Source organism: Nesoenas mayeri (genome assembly GCF_963082525.1).
Source record: "Nesoenas mayeri genome assembly, chromosome: 2".
Lineage (NCBI taxonomy): Eukaryota > Metazoa > Chordata > Aves > Columbiformes > Columbidae > Nesoenas > Nesoenas mayeri.
Genome location: NC_137543.1, coordinates 64825248 through 64840040, shown reverse-complemented (window position 1 = coordinate 64840040; position 14793 = coordinate 64825248). Strand labels below are relative to the sequence as shown.

The 14793-nt window shown below is 39.2% G+C and overlaps 1 protein-coding gene across 2 annotated transcripts in view; it reads left to right on the top strand.

Moving 5' to 3' along the window:
- Positions 1 to 14793, top strand: part of ERP44 (endoplasmic reticulum protein 44) — a 52996-nt gene that overhangs the window by 6671 nt on the left and 31532 nt on the right. Inside the window, exon 2 of one of the 2 annotated variants that reach the window (XM_080339823.1) lies at positions 14538 to 14590. The exons of the other annotated variant lie outside the window; for it this stretch is intronic. The gene's annotated coding sequence lies outside the window, so the exon portion shown is untranslated. The remainder of the gene's footprint in view (positions 1 to 14537; positions 14591 to 14793) is intronic. 2 annotated transcript variants of the gene reach the window in all.

The window sequence follows — 14793 nt, the reverse complement described above, 5'->3', positions numbered from 1 at the left end:
ATCACTGTGTATCTTTGAGAAGAGTCTGGCTCTGCCTTCTCCATAACCTCCAACTAGGTCATTGGTAACAGTGGTAATAGCTTCATCTTCTTAAGACTGAAAAATGCCAATTTCTCAGCCTTTCCTTGCATACCTTGTTCTCTAGCCACTGTTTAACTTGGTAGTCATCTGCTGGACTTCGTTCCCTTATGGTAATGTCTGTCTTGTACAGTCAATTGCAAAGCTGGGCAGAATCCTTCAGGTGTGGTCCCATAAGTGCCAAATGAAACGGAAGAATCACTTCCCTTGGTCTGCTGGCTACACTTTTGGTAATGCAGCCCAGTTTGCAGTTGTCTTTGCTGCAGGTGGCACGCTGCTGATTCCTGTTCCACTTGCACCCCAAGATCTTGTCTGCAATTCTGTTTTCTATCTAGTTGTCTCCCAGCCCATATGGGGTTACTCTACCCGAGATTCAGGACTTTGCCTTTGTTGAACTCATAGGGTTTGTGTCAGGCCATTTCTCAGCCAGTTGAGGTCTCTCTGAAGAGCAGGTTTCCTTTCTGGCATATAAGCCCCTTCCCCCAGTTCAGTAACCTCAGGAAATTTGCTGAGGGGAGACTCTATTCCATCATCCTGGTCATTAGTAAAGACAAACCTTACACCCAATATTGATCTGGAGAATCTTCATTGGAGACTAGCTGGACGTGATACATTTGGTTACAGCCCTTTGAGCCCAGCAGTCCAGCTGCTGTGTCCTTTTATAGTTCACTTATTCCATTCATATATCTTATTTTGTTATGAACTTAGTTCATCTTTCATATATCACTCATTCAGGACTAAGGATATTCAATTTGAGATGCTGTGTTAGAAGCTTGCTAAAGTCAAGGCAAACAATATCAAATACTCTTCTCATTTACAGAGCTAATCACCTCACTACAGAAAACAGATTGATTTATATATTCTAAATCCATGCTGGATGGATGTGGCTTCTGGAGAGAAAATTTGTCTCCATAATCCTCCTGGGGACCTGAGGAAAATGCATTTTCTCTGGTTCTGTGGCTCTGTGTATGTCCAACTTGCTTAAGAGCTTTCTGACTCAGTCTTCTGCTATGTGAGTAATGCTGCTCTTCCTTGATACTCTACTACTAGGCTCAGACCTCATCAATAGAAAGTCAAAGAGGACACTGAGTACCTAAACCTTTTCCATGTCCTTTGTCACTATGTCCCCGATAGTTGAGCAGCAGGCCTACAATTTCCTTCGTCTTCCTTTTGCTGCTGGCATACCTGTGGAAACCTGTGTTATACTTAACATTGCTCAAGCAATGTTTCTCTACTCCTACTGAGTATTTATTTTCTAATCTCTACCTTCTGTGTACTCAATTTTTTTAAAACTCATCCAGAAATTCTGTGTATCCGTGGAGTTCTTCTGTCATACCTTCTTTCTGTACAGTGGAGTACATTGTTTCTGTGCTTTGAAGAGGTTGTACTTGAAGATCAACAGGCTCTTATAGGCCCTTTTGGCTTTCAGAGCCATGTTCTATGAGTGGACTGAATTGTTAAGACCTGAGTGTCTTCAGTTGTCACTTTTTTTCAGAGTTCTGTGAGGTACATTTTTCTATTAAAAATAAGTATTGTAGTACATTACAGATGGGAATTATTGTGAGACTCAGTCATTGATGAGCTGTATCTGGAAGTTGCATCAGCAGTAGCAATAAATTGAAACACTGAAGATCCCAATGGTTTGTTTCCTGGAAGAAGCAGATGACCACATTTTATGTGCTAGAGTCTCACTGCTGCTTCACTTTGGGACCAAAATTAAGGATATGCTAACCCACAGGGAGATTTCAGGTAGATGGTTTGCTGCATTCATGGTAAAAGAAAAGATACTTCTTTATATATTCAATACTGTAGAGAGAGTTCTCTACAGTATTCAAGAAGAGACTGGACAACACCCTCAGACACATGGTGTGAACTGTGGGGTTGTCATATGCAGGGACAGGAGTTGGGCTCAATGATCCTTGTGGGTCCCTTCCAACTCAGGACATTCTGATTCTATGGCACTGATTTCTTTAATCACTGAAACTTTGTATGCTAAATGGTGCTCATGAAACGGGAACCTGAGCAGAAGGTAGAGCTCTAGAAATAGAGTAAATGACCTGGTTCCTTGGCATACTTTTTGGAGCCAGCATGTCTCCTGTCTTGCTTGGCATCAGTGATTCTTGCCTCATTCCAGTGTGTGTTTCACTGAGATGCATAAAAAAAATAGTCAGTAAGGATGTCAGGTTTTTTGTTTGTTTTTGTTTTGTTTTGTTGTTGTTTTTTTGTTTGTTTTGTTTGGTTTTTTTAATCTGTGGAAAGGAGTGGAGAGAAGAAAAGCAATGTAATCTTTGTTGTAAGATAACTGGCAGTAAAGCTTATGTTTCATCTCCAACTGGATTCATGTGGCAATTGGGTGTAAACATGGAGAGAACTTGTTCATTAGGAAGTCTGCAAGGAAGTATTTTGAAAGGCAAGGAATAGATGCCTGTTCCAATGGTCTCAAAAAAGAAAACAACAGCTGTGATAGTGTTTTGTTGTTTCCCATAGTTGTCGTGATTATAAAGTGATGATATAATTAACTTCTTCAAAAGCTTCACAAAGGGAAAACTTTTCAATGATATATCCACATTTGTAATCCCAAGAAGAGCTTTTTGTTCTTTTAGTCACTGTCTATCACTTGTGTCTCTTATAGTTTATTGAAATCCCCTTTCTTAAATCTTACTGGAAACACTTAGGCTTTACGTTTTTTGCCAGTCGTAAAAATTATGGATTTTCATAAGTGTGTGTATGAAAATACTACTTTTTTTTTTATTGTCACTGTTGAGTCTATTCACTTGGGATTTTGGACAGAATGACTGAAGGACAAATTGGTCCCTTCACAAAGGTAATTAAGACAGTATGTGGTGCAGGGGGTGAACAGTTAGGAGTTCTTCCGTACTAATGATCCATTAATTAGTGAACTGAGCTCAGCGAGTGTGTGGACCTCTTGGGAACTACCTTCGAATGACATATAAAACTGGTTAAGAACATGAAATTGCAGGTGGAAGAGGCCTTTTTTTTCAGTATTTTTTTTCTCTCAACATAGGCTAGCAGAATTTGCTAAACCAGTGCAAATATGTACATATAATTAGTACAACATAGCTATTAAACATTATTTTAAAATAAGCCAATGCATAGCTGTGGTACCTTGCTGAGGAGTTTGGTCATGATTTTGGTTGCAGCAGCCCTCTATGTTGAAAACAGTAAGCTCACACTATGGAGCTGGTTAATTGCAGAGCCAGTGTGTCTGACATTTGCTACCAGTTCCAGCACTGCACCATATGGATATGTTAATATTATTTTTAGGACTAGTCTGGAATACTTGCTTGAATATTTTTGTGGGAGTCAGCCTGAAGCTGACAGGGTTAATAATCCTTGGAGGCGGTAAGCCAGCAGTGGGGTATCTCTGTATCATGTTCTTTTGTGCATTATAAAATATCTGTGGCATGTGTCCTGTCCTCTCCATTATTTACTCTTCTGCTGTCCAGTTATCCAGGATAAATTTACTGCATATGTGCAGGCCCTTAGCAGCTGTTTAGGGTAGAAATAAAATAGCTCTTATGCAGTCTGAAATTAGCCACTCATTCTTCAAGCTACAGGCAGATGTGGTCCCAAAGGTGAACTTTTCTCTTCAAATCCAGGCAGCATTGCTTTATTCAGTGTTCTTCTGTAGAAGATAGTCAATAGCTTAATTGTAAAATGTTGTTTGGTTGATTGTTGTTTTTTTTTTTTTTTTCTTCATTTAAATTGGGAGATTTTTCTAATGCCAACATGTCAGTTAGAATGCAACTGTGGAGTAGTATTTCTATTACTGCTTATTTGGAAATATCCCTTATCTTCTCTTGTAATTTTAAGGTAGCAAATAATAAATGCTAATCTAAAAATTGAGTCAGAGCATTTGTTAGAGACAAGCTAATGCATTGCCAGTGAGCTTTAATATACTATGATAAGTAGTTTGCATGTGTAGAACTCAAGTTTCTGGAATGTGCATCAGAGATTTGCCTGGAAAGAATGAAAGAAAATAATTCAATTAACATAAAATAAGACTATCTTTTAAATGGATTTATTCTAAAGTTCAGAGTTCTGATCTTAAGGGAAGCTGAGCAACAAAACCCCATTGTATTATAGAAAGTATGATTTCACAGTTCTAAGGTTTTCTTCCTCATTTTGGTTCCTCAGAAAAAAAGAGGGAAGAGCAGCAGCAACACAGGACTGAATCTCAAATTGTTTGAATGTGTTAGACAGTTTTAATGTATGGACAAACACTTTGTATGCTATGGACAGCTATATCACAAAGCACCATAGTTGTCTTTTCATAGTTGCACAACAACTTAACCTCCTGCAAAAATATTCGGAGGCAGTGTGAGGAAATCTGACATCTCAGTCATGCTGAAGGAAGGAAAAAACCCTGTAGCACAATGAGAGTCCTAGTGATATTGAAAGTATTATTGCTAAAAGCTCTTGATCTGAGGTTAATAAATGGGGGTGGTTGCATGTGTATTCATGTGTGGGTTAGTTCTGGCTGAGATTGCAGGGCATAGCATTACCATGCAGTGCTAAATCTGGCAGAGGGTAAGAATTTAACTTAGATTGCTCATTGTCATCCATACACTTTCTCCTGTGTGCTGGGATCATTTATTCATTGCTTAGCGTGCTAATCATCATTGCATTCAGCATCAAATAAGGATGAGCCAAATCAAGCTGGTTGTGCTTCTGTGCTCTCAAACCGATTTTGTTATTTGGAAGTACAAATAGGCAGCAGTGCTAATATGAGTGGTACAACTGAAATGGTGTTATCAGAGGCTGGTTTGTCTGCTTGTCTTGAGAATGGCAGTTAAATGTGTTGCTTTCCTTTGGGTAGACTGGGTGAGGAGAATGACTCTAGCTGCATTTTTCACTTAAGTGTTTTATTTGTCACTTCTGCCTTTTTTAAACCCATTGCCACAGCTGCATAGTTGAAAGCAGTGAGGATCCTGCACCTCTGGAGCCACACGATTTTGTTACTTCTGATAAGAATACGTGAAATGCAGGTTTCTCCAGGGCTGAACTTTCTATTTTATCTAAATTGCTTCTTAGGTGTTTCTGTCTTGGAGGTCTAGTTTATATGTGTTTATGATAGCCCAGATTTTTCCGTTTGAGCAGTTGTTTTTGGTAATTCATACCTACTTTTAAAACAAGTTCCAGCCTGAAAAGTAAAACCAAACAGGCTTGTTTTTGCTTAAAGTTCCTGCCTTTCTTGATACTACAAAGAGATGGATAACTTGATGTTTTGGAGCAAAAGATTGAAAAGGTATTCAGTATTGCAAATAGAGGATATGGTTAATAAAAAAGATAAGTGGCTAAAAGTAAGTAGGTATTGCAATTGAGCATTTTTCTTGAAATAAATTGATTTTTGTCTTGTTGAACGATAATCTCTATGTATTAAAATGTACCAAAATAGAAATGTTGTGTTATTTTTAAAGGAGTGGAATGTGTGTAGGCAGCAAGTGTGGAATATTCAGTTGTCCCCTTACATGTTCAGTCCTTCAGATTATTCCAAGGTAGCAAACATTCACATGACATAGGATATACTGTTTCTTGTGAAAACACTCTCTCCTTTTGGTTTCTTCCTCCAAGATAATGCTTCAAATGAGCGATTCCGAATTCTGTGGCCATTCCTTCCACAGAATATCATAGAAGTTTTGGATTCATTTTAATATCAGTTTTCATTGCTAGTCCAAAATGAACAAAACACCCATACATATATTAAATATATATAAAAATTTTCTCATTTCTTATTTAATGGTGGCCCTCTGTGTAAAGTCAAGTATAAAGGGCACAAGAAGACTGCACAAGATGACAATGAATAACAGGATAGTATGTTGCTTTTGTTTAATGATCCATGTGGCTCTCAAAACACAGTTCCTAATAAACTTTCTATTTAGACTAGGCTATTTATATGAAATGACTCACACTTTCTACTTTATTGCTATGCATCAAAATAATTTCCAAGATATTTTAGGTGAAAAAATGGCTCTGACTTAAAATACAGAGAGGAAATTATTGAGAAATGACTTGTATGTCAAGGTTACATGTGATCTGTGGGATAAGGAATGGAGTTATGAATACACATTCTCCAAAGTTTAAACTCTCTACAATGAACTTTTTTGGTAATGCATTTTTTGTGTAATAGCAGTGGCCAAAATAGAGAACAGGCCATTTTCCTTAACTTAGTGAGAAGAGGCAGCAAACTAATCTGCTCTGCCAGCTTTATCAAAGTTTTGACAAGACGAAACCAAACTACCCTTTATTTCATATTGCTGGATCACAGCTTTAACAACTTCAGAAATTTTAGGGTGCTGGCTTTCAGATCCAGCAACAACCGCTTAACTTGCACTAATGATGTCAGAGGTTGCATTTGTACACTACATGTTTTACTTCTTGAAAGTGAATCCTTGTGGTGTTGCCAGATAATCAGAGCAGGTGGTAGATATTTTTAAATAAGAGTTACCAGAACATGAGGTTGTGTTTTTTTCCTAAAAAGCTGCAAAAATGATACCTTTTGTTTTTCTGAGGAGTTCTATGTTCTTGTGTAAAGTTAAGAAGTGTGGTAAGTAAAATATCTAAAGATTGAGAGTTTTCAGTGGTTTCCTGGGGAGCTGATTTAGTAGCTTTAAAGCTGCGAAACACACTTTGAAGTAGATTCGTATTTCTGAAGATGTGAAGCACTTTAAACATTATTCATGAATACTACAGTTATTCAGGCACCTATTTACGTCTTTTGTAGGTATATGTACTGTGTTGCCTCTACGTGGATGTTTAAGACAAGGAAACCAGTGTGTTATGGCCCTGACTTGAGATTGTCTTTTCCCTCTGGCCAAGAGGAAAAAATTTAGAGAGGCCTCATATCATTTTTCTGAGCCCTTACTTAAACATTTCTATGAAAGAATGATCCTTAGGTTTGTGCCCAGAGGCTTAAGCTTTAAAATTGTCTTTGGGTGTATGGTTCTGCTATTAATAGCTTTATGGAAAAAAAGGCAATGCACTGAAGTGCACATTGTGATAATGAGGTTTAATTTTCATTTCTGCAATGGACTTTCTGAATGAACATCTCATGTGTTCTGATAATAGTTCACAAGCTGTTGATAGGTTAACTTACCTCAATGGCCTGTTACCGCAGCACTGAAGGTCCTCAGAAAAACAGGTATCTCTGCGGCTGTGAATCATTCCCAGTCATACACGACAATCTTACATCTCCTTTTCTCATCTGTTAAGTTCACTTGTAGGAACTATTTGTTGTGAGGGTTTTTTTTCCTGATTTAGAGTATCAAAACAATATAATTTGGAATTTCAAATATATTGTCATAAATTGGGGATTTTTTGTTTGTTTCTAGCGTTTTCATTAGCAAAAAGTTCTTCAATATTAATAACACATGTACCTACACCAGGTATTCCTGTCAGACACTTAAAATGGGAGTAGATTACAAGATTCATGGAGGAAAAAAATCACGCTACCTCTTTTAATACAGTGGTCTCACTACCTAGCTCTGTGCAGTTACAGCACTGTTTGCCTAAATCATTATAAAATTGAACTGTCTATCAAGGCTAAAGAAATAAGTTTACTTGTTAAATATGTATTATCTGTATTTCAGTTTAGTTTTATCTCCGTTCTCCTGGAAGTTAGTAACTGCAATCCTTGAATCTATTTTCAGTAGCTTCGAGTGTTTTAAATTTCCCTGAGTAAATTGGAGATGCAGCTCTTGAGAGAAAAACAACAGGAAAAGGATTTTTCTGATAACAATTCAAAAATTGCTCTGAGAACTTAAATGTAGTTCAGAAATTATCATTTGTTACTGTTTGAACTAATATAGTTGTGTGTCGTAGTCTTAGAATGAAAATAGCTTACATTGCTAATATAAACTCTACTTAATCAACAGGGATGGCAGCAGTCTAAATTGTGAAAATGTTCAGGAATCAAGTGGTGACAATTAGGAGTTGAACTGCTGTCACTGAGAGGGTGAATAATGTTCTCTTTTTTTATTTTTCCCCACCATTCTCTATTTACTGTTATCTCTCTCTGCTCTGAATTTTGTGGTTCATTATGGGGCTTCTGGCAACGCCGACAGTGAGATGTTCCTGACTGATGGTTCTAAAGCCAAACTTCAGGGGTTCTTATAATGTCTGTCAGCTCCAGCCTTGCTGTCTCCCAGGATTGCTTTCAATTTGTATCATCCTACAGCAGGCTGTAAACCCATCTGCTTCCCGTTGTCCGTGAGTTTAATACCAAGCTCAGAGCACCAGCAGATTAGCGGCATGCATAAAGAAAATGGTACTTGGAGACGGAAAGTCGGCCGCAGAGTCCTGTGGGGCTAGGACTTCAGGTAGGAACTTCAGCACATCAGTCTGGATTAGACAAGGGCTAGAGCCGGTTGCCAAACATAAAATGATTTTTGTGGTAGAGGAGAAAGATAGTTTAGTTGTGTGCCTTTAGGATTTCCCAGCAGGAGGAAAAGGTGAATGGAAAGTTTAGTGAGTGAAAATGACGGCTGTTCTTGTTGACTGCCTTGCAGGTGTGCTGCTAATTAGAAATCATAATGCTTCAATAATAGATTTTCTGTACTCTTCAGGCAGTTTACTCTGGAAATGTGGACCTCTGTTTCATTAAATGAATTAAAAAATAAAGAAGTGAAAAACTAAAATGCAACAGATATGGGTTTTTTCCCCTTTTCTTATAGTTTTAAGATGGTGCACAGTTAAACTGTTAAACTCTTCTGCAAGAAAATGGTGTGTAAATTATGATAAACTTGTGCAACTAATGCCACTAAACCAATAGGCCCATTTCTTCTGTCCAGTTAGCAGCAAAAAAATAACAGCACTAATTGGTAAGAGTAAAATGTTGATAAAAGTTTTATCTAAATCTCCTGAACAACCAATGGGCTTCATTGGTATGTGAGGTGGCTATTGAACAGCAGCACTGTCAGCAGAAGATGGGTTGAAATTGAGTGCCGTTTTATTTCCTGTTTGGAAAAGGGCTATGAAGTCTGGCAGAGGTCTGACATTGAGGGTGAATGGAACGGGTTTTGTCCAGGGATTTTGTTTTGTGTAAGGATGCTTGCATAGCCTTGTGCCATGTGGCAGAGGATAATGTTTGCTTTCAGGCAGTGCTTTGAGGTCTTCCATTAGAAAAAATAGTTACTTCTCAGAAGTGACTAGCAGAAGTGGGTAAGTAGTTTGCTAACTTGAAGTGAGGATCAAAACTGCATCAGAAATACTAGGATCTCTGTACTAATTAAACTTTCTAATAAAAACATGGGCAGTGTTATCTTTAGAAGACTCCAGGAACCTGGGATCACAGAATCACAGAATGTTGGTTGGAAGGGACCTCTGGAGATCATCTAGTCCAACCCACCTGCTAAAGCAGGTTCACCCAGAGCAGATCACATAGGAATGTGTCCAGGCAAGTCTTGAATGTCTCCAGAGAAGGCGATTCCACAACCTCTCTGGGCAGCCTGTTCCAGTGTTGTGGAAAGAAGTAAAAGTAAAGAAATAAAGATGTTTTTCCTTACATTCAGATGGAACCTCCTGTGCTTCACTCTGCCCGTAGCCCCTCATCCTGTCGTTGGGCACCACTGAAAGGAGTCTGGTCCCATCCTCTTGACACCCACCCTTGAGATGTTTATAAACATTGACAAGATCCCCTCTGAGCCTTCTGTTCTCTAGACTGAACAGACTCAGCCTCTGTCTCTCCTCACAAGAAAGGTGTTCTAGGCCCCTAATCATCTTTGTAGCCCACTGCTGGACTCCCTCCAGTAATTCCTTGTCCTTCTTAAACTGAGGAGCCCAGAACTGGACACAGTACTCCAGATGCAGCATCACCAGGGCAGAGTAGAGGGGCAGGATAACTTCCCTTAATCTGCTGGTCACACTCTTCTTAATGCACCGTAGGTACCATTGGCCTTCTTGGCCACAAGGGCACATTGTTGACTGATGGACAACCTGTTGTTGACCAGAACTCCCAAGTCCTTCTCTGCAGTGCTGCTTTCCAGCAGGTCCACCCTGACATGTGCTGGTGCCTGAGGATATTCCTCCCTAGGTTCAGGACCCTTCACTTGCCCTTGCTGAATTTCCTCAGGTTCTTCTCTGCCCAGCCCTCCAGCTTGTCCAGGTCTCGCTGGATGGCAGTGGAGCCTTCTGCTGTGTCAGCCCTTCCACCCAGTTTGGTGTCATCAGCAAAGCTGCTGAGGGTGCACTCAGTCTGTTCATCCAGGTCGTTCATGAACAGCTTGAACAGAACTGGGCCTAACACTGACCTCCGGGGAACTCCACTAACTACAGGCCTCCAACCAGATTCTGCACCGTTGGTCACAACCCTCTGAGCTTTGCCATCCAGCCAGTTCATGATCCATCTCACTGTGCATTTGTCCAGCCACACTTCTGAGCTTGCCTATGAGGAGGCTGTGAGAGATGATATATTCCTGCTTTATTTGATAGTGTTTCTCAGAGGCAGAAGAGTAAAAACACATGTGCCATTTCCTCCTCTTCCCTCCCCCCACGTGAGCTAAATTTTATCTTTGTGAATGCATTGTTCAATTTATGACTATTTTCCCCCTCAGCAATGCATTCTGCAAGTGTATACAAGCTTTCTGCATTCACTTCTTAGTCTACGGTTTTTGCAATTTTGGTATAGCTTCTAATGATTGTGAGTAGAATATAAACATGCTCATCTAACTTGTGCAGTTTCACGGTCAAGTATTTAGAGTTTTAATATTCTACTGTATCTTCATTTTTTTGAAATCTTTTGCTTTTATAACTGCCTAGTTTTACCTTCATATTTTAGTAGTTTAAACATTTAAAAAAAACCACAAATAAAAAAATACAGCTAATTTTATCCAATATAAAGGCAGAGACCTGAGTAGTTTTCAGGTGTACTTACATAGCTAATTTTCCTTCTGAGTTATTTTTGCAAGACGCTTTCTTCAGTGAGTTTTTATGTATCTTGTGAGATCAGTTAGAATTTTTTTTCCTCAGTTACAAATGTGACCAGTCATCCATGTGTCCTTCTGGTGTAGACCAGTGGAATGCAAAGTTTGCATTTAAAAGTAAAAAGTTCTGAAGACTTTTTTTTTTTTTTTTTTTTTTAGACAGTATGTTTTTCAGAACATATGTTTAATACTTATAAAGTGTGTAGCTGACATTCTAAAATGATTTCCTCAAAAATGTCTTGTTTCTTGCCGGTGGCTATCAAGCACATGCCTCATCAAAGTCAGAAAGTATTCTCAAAACAGTGTAGCTTCTTAGCAATTTAAAAATGAATTTGTATTCCTTCATGTTAAATATTAATACTAGTAATATCCTAAACCCTCTTGCATCTCCTGGGACAGAAAGATTACTGGGTCAAAAGGATGTGTTTTCCTCCTTACGGGCTTTATACCTTTATGAAAGCTTCAGCTGAAGTGAGTCTTGCATATTTATTGACATTTCCTCCAGGAATACTTTTTTTTCCTTAAGTCTATCTGCTTATTACGGAGGTTTTGGCATCTATAATTATTTGGTCAGTATAAAATGTGATAATGAATATATTTTGACAAAATAGACATTTTCATATTTCTCGTGAGGAAAAAAAAAAATTGATTATCCAGGTCTTCTGGAGCTTTTGGGAAAAGACATTCTTAGTCTCAATACTTTTCCACTACTGTTTAATATAAAGGGGCGATAGCATATACAGCTTAATTTCAGTTTCACCTTCAATATGTGAAGATATTTGGGTTCTTAATTTCAGTATATGCAGCTACCACCACATTTTTCCACACCAGGAGTTAAGAGAGCAATTGAAACTTTTATTCATGCTATAAAGAAGTATTAGTTTTAATTTGCTTTTTCTGCACATAGCACAGTCTATTAGAAGGTTTTATTGGCTAGAAAGCCTTGTGCTTTGATTTTGTGGTTAAATATTTGCATTGCAAGTTAAGGTGTATTGTAGCAATCTACAAATGCAACTACAGTTCCTCATCTAAGTGTATCTGCCGAATAATGTAGCCTGTTTGCTGATTGCAAATAATATGCTTATCTATGTTTAATTAATGTGTAATGTATCCTATTAGATTAGTGTTGCTGCTGTTGAATAGCTTTAGGCAAGCCATGTGTGTTTAAGAAATTGATGTTTTAACCATTTGGTGTGTTTAGACAATACAAACTGCTGAGCTCCTGTGAAAATAATTTCACCAAGACCTACTGTGGAAATTCTTTCCAAGTACGGATGTTGTTGCAGAGCTGTGGGCAGCAGCTGAAAAGTTCCTGCTTTCTAGAGGTTTCTGTGGATTTTCTGTGGAAACAAGTGTTGTTCATAGCAGGATAAGTAACTCTGTGGTCATCAAGGATACGATCAGAGGTTCCTGAGACCTTTCAAGGCAGCTTAAGCCTTGGAACTGAGATGAGTTTGCAAAGTCACCTGCGGTAGGATCAGGTGGCAACCAACTAAATGAATGTTGAGTTAAACTGCCCTTTACTGCCTAGAGCAATATTCCAACTGTTATTGTTAATCATAGCTACTGCTTCAGTTGTGCACAAGTTACATCTAACCTAACACTTGCAACAGAACAGCATGCGTGTACAAACAAAACTCATGCCAGCTCATCCACAAGCTTTACTGACCCATTACTACAAATGTAACTACTACTACCAGCACCTCCCTATAGCAACACCATGGAAGCTGTCATCCCATGCAGCACCCAGGGGGTGATGGGGAGGTATCTGCGCTGATGGTTGCCATCAACTGTCACTCATCTTGTAGTAATCTGACCGACGTGGACTAGGGTATATAGATGTAGCTCTCCTCTTCAAAGTCTGAAAGCAGGGTCGTCCTTTCTTGCTGCTCAGCAGTCAGCAACAGCATCTTCAAAGGAACTTCTCCAATACTGGCCTGCCGCAACTTGTGCATTGCATAGCTTGCTTAATGAGTTATTTTTTGGCAGATTGTGTCATTATGCTGTTAGTTTCAACTGTGGACCTTACAGCTCAACCCTTAGTTTTGGTTCTCTACAGTTATCTTAAAGCCACAGTTCAGACATTTGTGTCGGGCGGTTTTAAATGCCACAGTTGCGCAAACTCCACCACAGATCTTAGACTTGCATATAAGATAAGTATCTTGTCCAATTCCCAAGTGAGAAGCACTGATACTTATTTTGTATTACAACAGCTGATGTGTTTTCGGTCTGTAGCGTAAGTGTATATGCTACCCAGCGGCCTCTATATGGGAAATATGAGAGGTTCAGTATCTTCACTGAAAAGTGTTTAATGATCCATAAATCAGGAGGAGTTCAAATGTTGGCTGCAAATCTCACCTGCATGCCGTTTACAGTGATAGTTTGCAATCTATGACAGCATCTTGCTATAGAAGTCTCGCACAATTTTTGAAGCTGATCTTAGAGAAAGCAGGCATCCAGTATGGCTGATGTTTTTGAGAGGCAAATATTTGGTATACAGTTGCCACAAATGTTAGAAAACTAGGCATTTGACATTGACTTAGTCTTTTGACAAGTCGTAGCCTGTGTCAAAGAAAAATGTGCTCTGGGAGCTTGCTCCTTGTAGTCATGATTCTGGTATAGGTCTGGGATAGGTCTCAGGCTCTCCCATGAGTACAGAGATCCTTCTATCACTGGATCCTTGTATCCAGCTGCTCTATGTGGTATTATTTGCATGCTTTCTATGCTTCCAGTGAAATTTTTCCATGATGTCTTCAGGAAAAGCAGCCAACAGCTCCGTCTCTCTAGCCATAGGCAGATTTTCTTTGCAGCTGCAAGGAGTAAACTAAGGCTTTAGGAACATCCATAGTGTGTTTGTCATGTTCCACCACATCTCAGTGTGAGGACTAATTCTTCAAGTACCATTGGGATCTCCAGTGTCCACCTGGCTCCCTCACCTGTGTTCAGTTCTCTACCAAAACCTTCCTTTTCCTTTCCTGCCATCTCTGTCAGCTGAATCATGGAAATAATGAATGGAACCATAGAATCATGGAAAATGAGGCCGGGGGGCATCTCAGTAGAGCCTCTGGTCTGAGCCTTGGCCCTGTTTAGAGAAGTGCTACCTTTCTGACCAGACTGCTTGGGATGGAAACATTCACATCCCAGACCAGAACGTTTGTTGTCCTGCATGCTTTTTTCTCTTAAAGCAAAAATAAGTTGTAACTTGCTGATACCTCTCTCACCTCAGACAGACAAGCAACTCTACCCCCTTTCTCCCCACCATAGTTTGAGATAACAGAACTGGGCCTGTTGCAGTGAGTGAGAGCGCTCGCTCATAAAACTGCACATTGCTGTGATAGTTGCATTAAGAATAATACGTGTTGCTTTGTAATTGAATGATCTGGCTGGTTTGGTGTCTCAGTTTTTATAGTCTGATATGGCAATCGTATGCTAGGACTGAAGCAGTGTCATGAAAAAATACAGAAGGAGATAGAAAACTGTAGCTTGTTGAGTTAGATAAACTGAAGCTCTTTTTTTCAGAAAACAGCAATGAAAATGGATGCAAGTGCAAGCTTTACCTAAAGAGAAACTTGGTATGCAGACAAGCCCTGTAAGGGACAGATGAAATTACCTGTCTCTGGGTGAAAACTGCCTATGAACTTCTGGGCTGTGTCAGGTTGTTGGGTGGCTAAAATGGGGTTTCAGTTCTTTCCTCAGAGTGAGTTTAAGTTATTCTTAAAGGTATGAAATTTATCTGCTACCCTTCTGCTAACATAATCGTGTGAAGAGATAACCA